The sequence below is a fragment of the Morus notabilis genome, unplaced genomic scaffold, assembly GCF_000414095.1.
Source record: "Morus notabilis unplaced genomic scaffold, ASM41409v2 Scaffold1119, whole genome shotgun sequence".
Lineage (NCBI taxonomy): Eukaryota > Viridiplantae > Streptophyta > Magnoliopsida > Rosales > Moraceae > Morus > Morus notabilis.
Window position 1 is genome coordinate 25,161 of NW_010365946.1, and position 15,423 is coordinate 40,583.

Below are 15,423 nucleotides of genomic sequence, written 5' to 3' on the forward strand. Positions count from 1 at the left end.
TCTATTGTGGAAATTAATTTATTTTGGAATATAAACAGTTGTGTATATATAACTTATGTGAATATTGATCGGCCCAAAGGAAGGTCAATATTTAACAGAATCACATGTGCACCTGTGGTAATAAACGCGTGATGATTATTTGGTTTTACATGTGAACAATAAATCATCCCAACGGAAGATTTATTGTTTGGCGTGTTCTTATTATCAGTGTTTGATTACTACACCAAGATATCACTTACAAGTTAATATTTTGTCCAAAGATGAAATGTTAATGGAGTGTCCGGTATCTTGAGATGGGGTTTACCTTTATTTGAATTTAATTTTTGTTTTGGAATTTATGTGAGCTTGTTTGTTTGTTGTTCTCTGTTTAGCTATGACTCATGCTAATATTACTGCCAACATCAACTCTATTCCTATGCTGAATGGCTCTAACTTTAAGTCATGGCAAGAGAACCTTTTGATAGTTCTCGAAGTCATGGATCTCGACCTTGCGTTAAGGGTTGATTCTCCTCCACCTCTTATGGATAAGAGTACCTCTGATGAAAAGAGGGATATGGAAAGGTGAGAGAAATCAAATCGCATGTGTATGATGATCATGAAGAAGGCCATTTCGGAAGCATTCAGGGGCACGATGTCTGATAAGATTACTACAGCTAAGGAGTTCCTTGCGGACATTGAAAAAAGATTTGTCAAGAACGAAAAGGCTGAAATAGGTACATTCTTGACAAGTCTAATTTCAATGAGGTATAGGGGCAAAGGTAATATCAGGGAGTACATCCTAGAGATGTCTCATCTTGCTTCAAAATTGAAAGCACTTAAGCTTGAACTCTCTGAGGACTTGCTGGTGCATCTGGTTTTAATATCCCTTCCGGCACAGTTTAACCAGTTTAAGGTGAGCTACAACTGTCAGAAAGAGACTTGGTCTCTGAATGAGCTCATATCACACTGTGTTCAAGAAGAGAAAAGGTTGAAGCATGATAAGGCAGAAAGTGCTCACTTGGCCTCAAACTCTAAGGACAAGGACAAGGGAAAGAAAAGGAAGCTACAGATACAGCACTTCAGAAGAAACAATAAAAGAAACCGGTTGAACCGGAAGGTACGAGTTGTTACTTCTGTGGAGTTGAAGGGCATAAGAAGAAGCATTGCACTAACTATCACGCATGGCGTGCTAAGAAAGGTATGCTTCTTAAGGAGATTTGAAGCCAACAGGACTTTGGATGTCTTAGAACTTATACATACGGACATTTGTGGGCCATTCCCTACAGTTGCTTGGAATGGTCAACAATATTTTATAACGTTCATAGACAATTTTTCTAGATATGGCTACATATATCTCATTCATGAAAAGTCACAGTCGCTGGATATGCTCAAAAATTATAAGGCTGAGGTTGAGAACCAACTCAACAAAAGAATCAAAAGTGTCAAATCTGACCGTGGTGGTGAATACTATGGTAGATATGATGGTTCAGGTGAACAACGTCCAGGGCCGTTTGCTAAGTTCCTAGAGGAATGCGGTATCGTCCCACAGTACACTTTGCCGGGTTCGCCCACTATGAATGGTGTTGTTGAAAGACAAAACATGATGCTTAAAGACATGGTAAGGAGTATGATTTGTCATTCAACCTTACCAGAATCACTCTGGGGAGAAGCGCTTAAGACTACAGCATATATCCTTAACAGGATTCCAACTAAAGCGACTGCCAAAACCCCTTACGAGCTTTGGACGGGCAAGAAGCCTAGTTTAAAGCACTTGCATGTTTGGGGATGTCCAGCTGAGGCAAGGCCTTATAGGCCTAATGAAAAGAAACTGGACTCAAGAACGGTGAGTTGCTATTTTATTGGACACTCTGAAAGATTCAGGGGGTACCAGTTTTATGATCCCACGACTAAGTCGATTTTCGAGTCGGGAAATGCCCGGTTCTTTGAGGATGTCGAGTTTCTGGGGGGAGATACAGTTAGGGACTTTGTCTTTGAAGAGGAATATGTTGATATCCCCACAAGTGCTATTGACATTGATCAGGATCTCATTTCTGACCTTGTTCAAGACACAACAAATCAAGACAATGTCAGAGAACCTCCCATACAAGAAGTTGTTCCAGAAAAACAAACTCTACCACCTCAAAAACCTATGCCATTAAGGAGGTCCACTAGAGAAAGGAGAAGTGCGGTGCCAGATGACTACATTGTATTTCTCCAAGAACATGAGGTAGACATTGGAGTGATGGAAGATGATCCGATCAACTTCCGTCAAGCCATGGAAATTTCTAACTATCAGAAGTGGATTGATGCCATGAATAAGGAGATTAAGTCCATGAAGGACAATGACATGTGGGATCTTGTCCCATTGCCAGAAAGAGCGAAACTCATTGGTTGCAAATGGATATTTAAGACCAAGAGGGATTCGAAAGGCAATGTGGAGAGGTATAAGGTGCGTCTTGTCGCAAAGGACTTTACACAAAAGGAAGGCATCAACTATAAAGAGACTTTTTCTCCGGTTTCTTCAAAAGACTCTTTCAGGATTATAATGGCATTAGTGGCGCATTTCAATCTTGAGTTACATCAGATAGATGAAAAGACAACGTTTCTCAATGGAAACATTGATGAGACAATCTATATGGTACAACCAGAAAACTTTGTGTCGGGAGACCTAAAGAATATGGTTTGCAAACTTAGGAAATCCATATATGGACTCAAACAAGCATCTCGACAATGGTATTTCAAGTTTCATCAAGTGATCATCTCGTTCGGTTTTGAGATGAATTTGGTCGATGATTGCATATACCATAAGTTCTGTGGGAGTAAGTACATTTTTCTGGTTTTATATGTCAATGACATTTTGCTTGCCAGCAACGATATAGGCTTATTGCATGAAACCAAGAGATTTCTAGCTAAGAATTTTGAGATGAAAGATCTTGGTGACGCCTCTTTTGTATTAGGCATACAGATACACCGGGATCGCTCTCGGGGTATTCTTGTATTATCACAAAAGAGCTATATCGAAAAGGTTCTCAAGAGATATGGCATGCATGATTGCAAACCAGGTGATACCCTTGTGGCTAAAGGAGACAAGTTTAGCCTAAATCAGTGCCCTAAGAATGATTTTGAGGAAAAGGAAATGCTGAAGATTCCTTATGCGTCAGCAATAGGAAGTCTAATGTATGCTTAGGTTTGTACGCGTCCGGATATTGCGTACGTTACTGGGATGTTAGGCAGATATTTAAGTAATCCAGGAGTAGACCATTGGAAAGCAGCCAAACGGGTCTTGCGGTACTTGCAGAGAACAAAAGACTACATGCTCACGTATCGAAGGTCGGATCAGCTTGAGATCATTAGGTATATTGACTTCGATTTTGCTGGATGCCTAGATAGTATGAAATCTACGTCGGGCTATATCTACCTGCTAGCTAGAGGTGCTGTCTCTAGGAAGAGTGCTAAACAGTCTCTTATAGCCTCTTCTACCATGGCAGCAGAGTTCATAGCATGTTATGAGGCGTCCAATCACATAATATGGCTGCAGAATTTTGTCACGGGGGTGCGCATAGTGGATGGCATTGAAAGGCCACTCAAGTTATTTTGTGACAATAAGTCAGCAGTGATGTATTCCAACAACAACAGGAGCTCGACGAAGTCAAAGCATATAGACATCAAGTTCCTAGTTGTCAAGGAAAGAGTTTAAAGTGGACAATTGTCTATAGAGCACATCGGTACAAACTCCACGGTTGCGGATCCGCTTACTAAGGGATTGCCACCCAAAGTGTTTCATGAGCACACTGCTCATATGGGTGTCATGTCATTAGAGGATATTCAGTTTTAGTGGGAGAATGTAATTTTAGATGCTTCTATGATATAGACATATTTTCAGTTATTTCAGTTATGGATATTTTGAGGTTATTTTCTGCAGAAATAAAGTTTTAGTTTATTCACACTCTGATTTTGGTATGGTTTGATCTCACTAAGGTTTAAGGTGGACGAGTTAGAAATAGGCATGTTAAGATCACATTACATGAAATTTCCATGCTACACATTCACATCATGATCCATGTCATTCAGTTGTATTGGCATACGTGACCATTGATGGGTCGAGTTACGACAGTTGTAATGAAGGCCACTTTGACCCTATGTTGGTATGATTGATGGACTGGATTGGTTACAGATACATTTCGGTAATGACATCAAAGTTGAACTCATACGGTTATTTTTGCAAAGCATAATTATAAGGCTACACATATAGCCCAAGTGGGAGATTGTTGGATCCTTAATCTAACGTTCGGCTTATATGTGAATAATTATGTGTTGAGGGCTATCATATAAGGTTAAGCCTAATTAAAAGTGATATAATAAGATTTAGGTATTTTGGGCATTAATGTATCTAATAGGGTGTGGGCCTTTAATGTGTAGAGACTTAAGGGTAATTTTTATTTTTATGATGGGCTAAAATAGAAATACTAAAAGATAATAGGGAAGTTATCAATATATGGTAGTTATGGTCCCCAGATCACAGGTATCATTTCATTTATTCTGACATCTCATCATCAGAAAGAGTACAGAGAGAAAGTTAAAGGGTTCTCTAAGAAAACGTGTTGATCTGAAAAATAAACTGCACGACTCTAGAGAGAAATCAAGCAATATGGATTCAGGTACGCTTTCGCTTACAGATTTATTAATTCTTGATGATCTAACATGAATGTTCTTGGCTTTTGGGTGATGGTTTTCACTAAATCATTGATTTCTAACAATATAAACTCCCTCTATCTCATAATATTTAGTAAGCTCATTAGGCTAAATATCCTCTTTAAATGAATATTGGAAAAGGCCCTTAGGCCTATTTGGTTTATATAGGCAGCCACCCTTTAATTTTTTTTTGGTGTGGGGCATTATGTGTGTAGAGAGGCTATTGGAGAGGAGAGTGCATTACTCTCAAGCCCATTCTATCGGTGACTTTTGACAGTTTAACGGCGATGTCAATGCTTCCGACAAGTAACCTATGAACCTATTGTTTTTTATATGTCTTAGACACTAAATACGATTGATTAATTTTCCAACAATTGGTATCAGATCCCTCTATTTTAGTTCTAAGACTGTCAAAAATTTGTTGTTCTCGTGGGTTTTGACAGATTCATTTTTGAATCTCTTGATCTTGCTCAAATTGATGTTACATTGAGCATATTTATCTTATTTGATGACCTGTTGTGATGATTTGGCCCATTCTTGACCAAATTTACAGATTTAGAAAATATAAGGAATCAGTTTTTCGTGGGTTTGAAACCAAAATTGTGATTTTGATATTTTGCTCAAATCAATGCTTGTTGAGGCTTTAGACTTTAAATATGTGTTATGGGTGACTAATTTCTAAGTTGTTAAGCGTCGATTTGGGTATTTAGTTATCGGTTTAAAGCTTTTAAAATGGCTGAAAATAGATTTTGATTTCGGTCATTTTTTTGAGTAATTTTGAGCAATTTGATATTATGGATTAAAGAGGACGAAATTCTGTGAAAACCCCCTTTTGAATCGTCGAAAACGGAGGTTAGGGATGACAAAAATGATATTGCATTTTGATTTTAGGTTAAAAATGACATGTCGTTTGATGAGTTAGTTTTGTGTCATTTTGAAAAAAACGACGTCATTTTTTCTGAATGAGCAAAACGACTTGTCGTTTCTAAGGGGGAAAAAATCAGTTGTGACCAAACTTTGACCCACCGTATGAACACATCCAAAGTCCGTTTTGACCGCCATTTTGGCCGTTGCACTCCGTTTTTCATTTCCTACCCAATTAAATGATTTATTTTGGATTTGGGCCACCATAAAATCATGTTTTAAATATTTTGATAATATTGATTGTATATTTTTATGAGTGGCTAATTCTCACAATTTTCAAACAAATTTTTCTTGAGCATTTTGCATATAATTTGTTTGATGATTAAATGCCATAAAATTTTAATTGTATTGTTTGATTTTGTATGGCATATGAAATTGTGAGAATTCGACAATAGTGAATGGTTATGTACTCACCTCTCGTGAGTCTAAACATGTCAAATTGTCTAATTTATTTTGTTACGGAGCTCTCCCACAAAATTTAACATTTCCTTTTTTTTGAAAAGGCATTGGGATACACACACTCCTTACATGGATCCACATGAGCTGCCAAAAAATATTTTTTATTTAAATATTTGTTTATTGTAATGATTTTCATATATTTTTTGGGTAGTTTTAATCCTCACTATTTTGAGACCTAAAATTTTGGGGCATGTTTGTTACTCCATATTATATGGTCATATTTTATTTGTTCTCTCACATAATTTAGACATATAATATGGATGTTTGTTTAAATTTTGAAATGCCCATTTTGTGTTTAATGTTTTAATGCCTAATTATTTGTATAGGCATACATGGTCTCTTTTGTGTTAAAGTGAGAATAAAAATTTTAATTAGAAGCTCATGTACTATTATAAAGCTTAAGCTATAAGTTTATCCATAATTTATTTATTATTGCTATCATTATTATTTGATATCTTGTTTTATGTGAGTATCAATGGTTTTGATTATGCTATCTAAGTGGGAGAAAATTAGAAATATTATTTTTTGTGGATTAGCATAATCACTAACTCACATACTATTATCAAATAATAAATTGTGGGATTATATGGATAAACTTAATTTGTTGATTATGTTCCGAAAGTCCATACGGGTAATAGAATTATCCTATTGATAGTTTTATTGCTTGGTAGGACGCTTGAGTCTTGTTGGAGCTTAAACTTGTTGTCTTTATCCACGTATTTTGCATATTATTATTTGACATTTTGTATTATATGAGTATCATATTTTAGATTATACAGTCCAAGTTGGAGAATATTGTGAATGATTATGAGTGGACTTGCATAATCACTAAACTCATATTATGGTCAAATAATATATTGGAGTGTTAAGAATGATGGTATGTATTTACCATATTGCTAAGATCCATACGGGCAAATAAATTATCCTATCGATAATTAATTGTTTGGTAGGATGCTTAGACCGGTGAAGGAAGTTTGTTGGATGTCAAGAACCGCATAATCTTTACTACCCTATCGGTGGTGATTGATGTATTTGGTTGTGATGTTTGATGAATTGTCCTTACATGTGAAAGAGTTCTATTCTTGCTCAACGGACTCTAACACACAATGATCATATTGGCTTGGATAATTGGGAAGGCTAAGTAAAGGACAAATTGCATGATCTTGTTTTACATGCCTATTGTTGGTTGCCCATGTTGTTTTCTTTATCCTTAGGCAATCCTTGCATCTCCGCTATCTTGATGTTAAATGGGACAAGCCATTTTATATGGTATGGATCTCTTTATGAATCTGTTAATGATGAAATGGACATAGCCTTAAGAGTGGATGTGTTTCCTAGCTCTACTAATATGTTGAGAAACTCTATGATGAGTGGGAGTGTATGGACAACACCGAGGCAGTAGCGTCTCAATTTTAGGATGAGACAGTCACTAAAATTAGCTTTATGGAGAACGTTGTTGATAAATGCATATGTGTAAGGTCAGTGGGAGCAGTTGCATGTTTCTATTTTTTATGTCGGTGATAACTTGCTCGCACCTAATGATTATGACTTGTTGGTTGAGACGAATAGCATGTCGCCTAGTCACTTTGGTTTGAGAATCTTGAAAAAGTCTCTTATGTTCTAGGCATGTAGATTCTCCATGACAAGGTTAAGTGCATATTTTGGTCGTCTCAGAGAACCTATATTGTTCTTGTTTCAAACAGGTTCAGTATGCATTCTTGTTCTCCTAGTAAGCATTGTTTGTTAAAGTGACAAACTCTCAAAGGTGTAATGTCCTTATGGTGAAGTAAGAGAGATCATATGAAATTGTCCCTCATGCTTACGTGTTTAGCAGCATGATGTATACTCAAGTATGCACATGTCTCATTATTGTGTTTGTTGTTGACGTGCAGATTCGGTACTTGAGTGATTGTTGTTATTATTACTGAATTAACTAGGAATGAAATACCAGATAGTTGTGTATTGACAAACCAACAATTTTATTGTAGTTGGATCTCATGATGTCGATTATGCAGGCTACATAAATGATTAAATGAGGAGCTACTTCATTAAAAAGTGTCAAATAGACACTCGTAGCGTCCTTGACTGTGATGCGGAGTATATGGCGTATCGCGAGGCTATTTGTGTGATGTGATTGTGGAACCTTGTTTCAGCATTAGGAGTAGTTCACTCTAATTCTGGACCGGCTAAAATTGTATTGTAAAAGTTCCATAATAGCATATTTCTCTTAGAACACCAAGAGCATTGTCCGCTCAAGCATAATGATGGTGTGTTCTATTTTGTAAAGAGAAATTGTAAAAGGCCTCATTGTTATTGAAAGCAGGCCTATAAACAACATGTTGGCAGTTCTAGTCAGGGCTTACATATTAGGTGTTCTAAGAACACGCATCCCACTCGGGATGGTAAAGAGCCTATAGGTGTATTGAGTTAGTGGGAGTTTACTGCCATTTGTATGTGACATGTTGTTATTGATAAGGATTGCTTATGCCTCAAATAATACATGCGTATTCATGGATCTGTCACTTTATGTGTGATGTTGTGTTGACACACTTTATTAGTTGGTTAAGTGACGAGTTGAAAAGAGACATTTGGTTGTTAGTCTCTATCATTTTTTTTATCCATATATTAAAGTTGTCGTCATGTTTTGATGAATCTCTAGCGTCTGATTATGTATAATGATTGTATCCTATTCATACATTATTATGCATGATTGTTTTGGGCTTGTGTTTATTATGTGAGATTCTTAGTTGATACTTATGCTGTGATGAGTGAATATTTATTGTATGATCATGTCGTCCAAGTAGGAGACTGTTGGGATATTTTTATGTGGACTTCCATAATCATAATAATTCACTCTGTAATTAATTAAAGCATTTTATGGATGACTATGTTAATGTGAATTAACACATGCATGTATGTTAAATATCGGTCCATAATGTGATGGACACTTGTTTTATTAACTCCCTTTAGGCATATAAACTCCCTATATCTCATAATATTTGGTCAGCCCATTGAGCTAAATACCCTCTTTGAATGAATATTGGAAAAAGCCCTTAGGCCTATTTGGTTTATATAGGCAGCCACCCTTTATTTTTTTTTTTGGTGTGGGGCATTATGTGTGTAGAGAGGCTATTGGAGAGGAGAGTGCATTACTCTCAAGCCCGTTCTATCGGTGACTTTCAACAGCTTAACAGCGATGCTAACACTTCCAACAAATAACCTATGAATCTATTGTTTTTTTATATATCTTAGACACTAAATAGGATTGATTAATTTTCTAACACTGGGTTCTTTGATGTTATTTGGGTTGGTAATTTGTTGTTATTTTACTTAGAAAGAACCCCGTTTTGTAAGTTTCACTAGAGTAATGAATGATATTTTGCAAACCGAAATGTGGATAATGGAAATCTTTCTAGTCCATGTAAACCTGAAAATGCTTAATGATTGATCATAACATCATCCCAAGTTTAGGTTCCATTACAAAATAATTAATAGCCCATTTGATTTATGGCTTCAAGTCCATAATTTTGATTTTGAATTCAAATTTTATAAGAGAATCCATTAACGAGTATTTTTTTATTCAATTTTTTTGTAAAAAAATAGAATCAGAATCACGGATTCAAATCAGTGAACCAAAAGACGCAGAAACGAACCAAAATACAACCATTTGTATAAAATATCATTGTTTCTAGTTCACTGGGTAGCAGCCCCTTTCTTTTTGGCTGTGGTTTTGAATAGCCTGTTGGCATGAACTGCGTTGACCATATTTCGAGCAGTAGTCTTGAATCTTGGGCCATGGGAGATGGCAAAGGGATGATGCCTGACTGAGAGACGACTGTGGCTGAGGCAGAGCAGTAGCACCTGCTACACTTTTGTGGATGCTTGATCCCTTTGTTGTTTGGCTACTCTTTCCATTTTTTTTCCTTGAAATGAAAGCAAAACAAATGTTTTTATCCAATACCATTTCTTAATGACACATTAATATGAAAATACTGATCTTACGAGCAACTCCTTCCTCTAAATACATTTGACCTTGACGTAATTTCTTGTCAAGGTCCTCCTTACCACACATTTGTTTGGCCCTCCTTGACGTAATTTCTTGTCATCTTCTTCCCATGGGGTGGAATGACCTTGGAGAGTAGTTTAGATCGAGCTAAATGGGCCGGCTCGAGGCCCGTTACTGTTGATCCAGGCTCAACCTTAAATTTTTGGGAGAAGGAGGGAAATAGGCCAAAATTTCAAATCAATAAAAATTAATAGGCCAATAGTTTACATAAGTTAACAAATAGGCCAAATTAAGATACATTCAAATTTATCTACACAAATTCCAAAACTGCCCTTTTCACTCAAAAAACCCTAAACACCTCTCTCTCTTAGTTCTCTCGCACCGACCTCTGCTCTCTCTTTCTCTCTCTTCCCTCCGGCGCTCTCCGGCGAGTGTTTCTTCCCTCCGCCGCTCTCCCACGATCACTCTCTCTTCCCTCCGGCGATCTCCAGTGAAATGTTTCTTCCCTCCGCCGCTCTCCTACGATCACTCCCTCTTCCCTCCGGCCCTATAACACGATCTGTCTCTAATCCGTGATCTGTCTCTATTCCCTCTGAATCTCTCTCTCTCTCTCATCCCTTCACCAGTCCCAGAAACCGAAGAACAGGGAAGGTCCGAAGAATAGGGAAGGTCCGCCACCGATTCTCTCTCTTAGGTCAGCCGGTGTCGTTAGACGAGAAATCGAAGAACATGGAAGGTAACATAAGAACAAGGTAAATTCGTTAATCACTAGCTGAAAAACCACGAATTCATTTGAGTATGTTAATATTGATTTTCTTGAATTGATATTTTGAATGAAAAGATTATGTAATTGGAAACCTATCGTATAGTAAGCATGCTGAATAAATTTAAGGCTTTAAAAATCAAGTTATGGTTAGGTTATGATCATAACATGTCGAGTTATGTCATCTCTTGAATCTGAAAAATTACAAGTGCAGGTCAGATTATTCAAATTGTCGAAAATAAATCACTGTCAAGTTATGGTTTTTTTGAGAGAAATAAATGACAATGAAGTTCAAAGTGAAATGCCACCAGCAGCATCAAGAAAACTGGACAAGATGGAAATTGATCTAACTAATCTGCTTAACAAAGTACAACATTTTGAAGCCAACCAAGCAGCTATGAAAGAGGAGGAATGGTGTCCTAGAAGCATGAGATGTAATAGGATATTTATTATTTAATTAATAAAAGAGTTTATTCATCATTTTATGTGCATATATTTATGAATATTTTATGAATATCAAATGAAAATTCTAACAACGCAAAATAATGTTGATTTTATTTTTGCAATGTTTCCTTAATGATATACTAATTTGTACCTCAATGAACAGGAAGACAGAGAAAAATAATTATCTGCAGAGCTAGGAGAACATAAGGGAGAATTCAGTTATACTCAACTCACAGACTCGTTTGATATCAGTCAACAAACATTGGACAGAACATTTGAAGTTAATACTAATCAAATACTCATTATTGTAGGAACAAGATTATAAAGAAACAGAAAATGAGGAAGAAGAAAAATCAATGAAGAGAAACAAAAGAAAAAGTGCAAAGGAACAGAGGGAAAAAATGGAAGAGCTTGGCATTCCTTCATTCATCCTCTTCACCCAAAGTTCTAATGACCCAGACTCGTAAAAATGGGATGATATTAGAATACAACCTTTTGGATGATATGACTACTGTTTCTAAAGACTAGTCTTATATTTTAAATGATGACTTGAGATTTACACTAATTCTTACAATCTATTGAATGTTAATATTCATTGACAAGAATTTTATATTATGTTTGAGATTGTTCCTTGAATCATAAAGAATGTAAACCCAGGATTTATTAATTTCATGCTGTTGAATCTGAAAATTACAAGTGCAGCTGCACTATCAAGTTAAGGTCGGGTAATGATGATCGAATTATGATCATAACCTTTTGACTTGTTCAGGTTATCTTCAAGTTATGCTAATCACATGTCAAGTGATGCTGCATAACTGGACAATTTATGTAAAAACATGTCAAATTTGCACCATAACCGGTCAAATTATGATACATATCCGAACGAGTTATGAAAAAATCTATATAAAAACATGTCAAAATTGACAAGTTATGCTAAGCTGTGGACAAGTTATGCTGCATAACCAGACAAGTTATGTTGCATAACCAGACAAGTTATGCTGTATAACTGGACAAGTTATGTAAAAAAATGTCAAATTTGCACCATAACCCGTCAAATTATGATACATATCCGAACGAGTTATGAAAAAAATTTCAATAATGGACCATAAACAGTCAACTTATGGTGTATAACCGTACAAGTTGTGGACAAAAACTCTGAATTAGGTCAATAACTTGTCATAACCAGACAAGTTATGGTCGAGAATTACATGTAAAAATATGCAAAATAACTTGAAACTTGTTTACTAATTAAAATTAAAAACCAATATAATATGTACCACAACTAGACATAAAACACGAATCTGAAAACCAACAAGTTAATCCATATAATCATCAACAAGTTAAAAACCAATATAATATGTACCACAACTAGACATAAAACACGAATCTGAAAACCAATAAGTTAATCCATATAATCATCAACAAGTTAAAAACCAATATAATATGTACCACAACTAGACATAAAACACGAATCTGAAAACCAACAAGTTAATCCATATAATCATCCAAGTCGCACTCAATGGCATCTGTTGGCGTCATAAAATTCATTTTTGGGGCATTTGGAGCCCTGTTATCATCACTTTCATATCCCAATTGCTGCTTCCGCAAGCCATGCTTGAACAACTCAAATGCCATCTTCTTACGGAACAATGTTCCAGCCCCTTCTTCTCTCAAACAATCATCAGATCCGGCTTCCATTAATATCTCAGCCATCTTGAGCATAAAAATTCCACAATCACCACTACAAAAAACAACTACCAAAAATCTAACAATTAGAAACAACAAATATAAATGCAAAAATGAATGAAGTAAAGGGAAAATAACAAAACATTTAAAGAGAAAAAAACAAACTAACCCGTTCTCTTGTCTTGGACAATCGTCAAATATGATCTCAAAAGGTTCAAGACGATCAAATTGACTTGTGAAATACTTTTTCGCATGAGAATCAAAGTAGCCAATAGATTCCAGCAAGTGGGGGAGAATGACTGCCAAAGATTGCACAGAAGCACGGACTTGCTTCTCTATCCTCTTTGAAAAATGAGAATCATATAACCTAATACAATGATCTTTGAACTCTACATAACCTAAAATCCAATGCTGCCTACGCTCAAGAAAAATAGGTACAAGAAGAATGTCCACCTCACAAAAAGGCAAGCTACAAAATAAATAATCTCCCAACACATAATCTTGAAAAGCACTATGTGAAGAGAAATCAAAACGAGACCAATCAAAATCCTTTTGGTTTTTAGAGCACCATAAGCCACTGATTCTCATGAAAAAATGTGAGTCCAAAACCAAACACCTAATGTATGGCATGTTTTTGTAACACACCATCTTTTCCGCAAACAATATGTGGCTACATCAACATGCTATCAAAACAAAAAAAAATTTATCAGATTTGTTACAAAATAAAAAAAAAATCATGCGTAAAATTAAAAAAAAGGAAGAATCTTACCGAGTCAGTTAACCAACACTTTAATGTCCATAAAGTTTGAAACCAATGTTTTGAATGAACGGTGTCAACTTTAAAATCAAAAAGAGGCTTATCATATATGCATCGCTGGCCGGTCCCCACGCTTTTCTTGAGATCATATTACTCTTATACCATGATAGGAATCTTTCCTTGTCCTCCTCTGATGCATCACTGTCAACAATTTCAGAGAATGGACAAAAACATAAAACTCGTTCATCTATACATTTAATAGGTTCTTGTGATGTTGCTGCCTCATCATACAAAATAATCCTTTGATCAGAACATTTATCGCCTTCCTGGGCAGCTTCATGAGCAAGATCCCTCCAAACTGAAGCAATTGTATCTTCAATTTTTTCAGAAGAAACATCCACTTTGTCATCTTCTTTCTCTGCAACTGCTTCTTCAATTACTTCTTCCTTTATTTCTTCAACTTCTTCTTCTTCCTTTTTTTCTTCAAATGCTTGTTCTTCCTCCGTTTGCTTGTTCTTCTTAGAAGAAAACGCATTGTCAAACTTTTCACCAATCAACTGAACCACATAAAAAATTTGTTCTTTGAAATCTCTTTGAAGGGAAGAAACTTCAACAACCAAACTATCAGTTTTGGCCTCCAAGGAAGCAATGCGCGCCAAAACTTCAGAATTATCAAAAGCACCCTAAAAAATGCAAAAGATAACAGAACGAAAAAGTCAAATCATAATGACAAACACAACACATCAAGCTATGGAACATAACCAATCAAGTTATGTGAAAAACCTGTCAATTTATGGACAAAAACTCTGATTTATGGACAATAACTCGTCAAGTTATGGTTCATAACCAGACAAGTTATGGATAATAACCGTGAATTATGGACAAAAAACTCTGAATTATGGACAATAACTTGTCAAGTTATGGTTCATAATCAGACAAGTTATGGACAATAACTGTGAATTATGGACAAAAACTCTTAATTAGGACAATAACCTGTCAAGTTATGGTTCATAACTAGACAAGTTAATGGACCATAACCTGACACGTTATGGAGGATAACATGTCAAAACAAAACCTGATTTTCACATAACTTGATTTTCAGAAAACAACCTTACAGTTCCAATTGTAAATTGAAAAATAAACAAAAACTAAACTAAACAAACCTGATTTTTTGGAGGAGGGATAAATGGAGGAGGGATAGTTTCAAAATCTTTGGCATCCTCCTTCAAATCACAGCTACTAGAAGCCGGAACATCCTTTGCCGACTTCTGAAAAAAACCGTCAAGATAATTGTAGAGACGCTCTGATTCAGTTGGTTCCATTGAAAAACAAGAGAACTAAAAATAAAACATAAAGACATTAAAACAAAAAATAAGCAACAGATATTAATAAAAACATTAAAACATGAAAATTTACTATAAAAAAAACTATCAAGACAGAAGTCTAACCTGGCCAATTTTGCTATTCAACACATCAAATGGCTTCTTCGTATAATTTTCATCCGTTGACCATTTGAAAATTCGGGGAATAGGCTCATCAATAAACTTTTTCAGTGCACAAATACCACCAATGTGTGGTAGACATTCATAAGCCCAAACTTGAAAAGCAAAGGCCAAACCGTTGATCTTATATCCATCTACGCGTCTCTTCTCATTTCGAAATAGAACCTTATCATCGTGCTTGTACAAAGTCTCAATACCAGATTTCAGACTT